General features: G+C 41.7%; 1 protein-coding gene across 13 annotated transcripts in view; it reads left to right on the plus strand.

Annotated features, from left to right (window-relative positions):
* SMYD3 (SET and MYND domain containing 3) overlaps positions 1 to 1,762 on the plus strand; it is an 839,170-nt gene that overhangs the window by 309,712 nt on the left and 527,696 nt on the right. The window lies entirely within an intron of this gene.

Raw genomic sequence — 1,762 nt, forward strand, 5'->3', positions numbered from 1 at the left:
CATGTATAGCTTTTTTTGTGGTTTGATAATGACATTATACCCATTAAAATATTTTTTACCCTCATTATTAAAACCATTAGGTTATTTAGTGACTTTATATAGTCACAAAAGTCCTTTATATTTCCTGGGCAAGCAAAACCTCAGTAGCATAAACTTAGTTTTGTCACTGCCCCAGGGATCACACTTCATATGGGCCAATTATGTCATATGTGCAAAAATGTGATGTCTTTTTTGATTTAAACCTTTGCCAGCCATTCAAGAGAGGTTCGGATGTATTAAGAGTTTTTGAAAGACTGGAGCTCTCAGTAGGCTGAGGATAGTATAGAAACTGGCAGTGGTGAAAACCTGGCTGCAGGTACAATAGAGCACGTGTATACAGATTCTAGTAAGAGCTTTAGTGCGAAGGAGTTAATCTTCATGTACCAGAGGGACCAAACCTAATATCTGAGACATTTTAAGAAAATCTTCATGGAGGAGAAAGACTTAGATCGTTGTTGTGCCATAGGATTTCTGTGATGATGGAAATGCTCAGCTCTCTTTGCCGTGCAGTATGGCAGTCAGTAGCCATTTTCATGTATCAAACACTTGAAATGTGTCGAATGTGACTGAGGAATTGAATTTTCAATTTAGTTTTAGTTAAGTATGCTTTAAATTGAAATAGCTACATGTGGTTAGTGACTGCCTTTTGGATAGCACAGCTATAGATGGCTTGTTTGGCATGTCTACTCATGAGATAACGTCTGCGAAAAACTACGGTACATAAAATCTTCAAAAAAAATGTTTACTTTTCCCTTTAGGAAGTGTGTAGACCCCACGATACTTTTTAAAAACAACAACCCATAGAGTAATACATCTTTTGTTTAACTTTCCCAATGTATACCGTTGCTCATGTACCTCTTGAATTTCGTGATGGGATCAGGAACCTTCAGCGCTATGCAGTTATAGAGAAGTACATAAAAACAGTATACCGCTCTTGTGTGCCACCCCCAGATGAAAGAGAGCATAATGATAAATTTGTATCCATTTTGTTCCCCAGCACTGGCTTTATTGAGCATGATTTAGGATGTTTTGCTGCTCTTGCCATTTTGATGTATAAAAGGGAAAGTTTGAAAGGGGACACAAAGTCAGGGAAGAAAGAGAAGAAGGCTTAGAATTAAAGAGGGAAAAAAAGTGTGAGTCCCTGGAGAGCTTGAGAGTACCATAGTAGCTGTTTACCACTTGGAAGAACTGATTGTAGATTTGCAGGAAATGTGCTGCCGTAGTGCTGCTGGCTCCTTCCTGAGACCGTCTCTGAGGAATTCAGAGAAGACCAGGAGGCCTGTGTCTAATGCAACTGTGAGGCCTCTCCATCCTTCTTGCTGGTTATAAATAACAATTGATTTGATCCGATTTATACTGTGGGGAAGAAACCTGGAGAGGAATGTGGGGCTGCCAGTGTGATAGTGGTGGGTGAACGAATGGTGGCTTGCTGTCTTCATACAGGAGGGTGTGATAGTGGTGGGGGAATGAGTGGTGGCTGGCTGTCTTCACACAGGAGAGTATGATAGTGGTGGGTGAATGAATGGTGGCTTGCTGTCTTCATACAGTAGGGTGTGATAGTGGTGGGTGAATGAGTGGTGGCTTGCTGTCTTCATACAGGAGAGTGTGATAGTGGTGGGGGAATGAGTGGTGACTTGCTGTCTTCATACAGGAGGGTGTGATGGTGGTGGGGGAATGAGTGGTGACTTGCTGTCTTCATACAGTAGGGTGTGATGGTCGTGGG

This window comes from Callithrix jacchus, chromosome 19, assembly GCF_049354715.1.
Source record: "Callithrix jacchus isolate 240 chromosome 19, calJac240_pri, whole genome shotgun sequence".
Classification (NCBI taxonomy): Eukaryota; Metazoa; Chordata; class Mammalia; order Primates; family Cebidae; genus Callithrix; species Callithrix jacchus.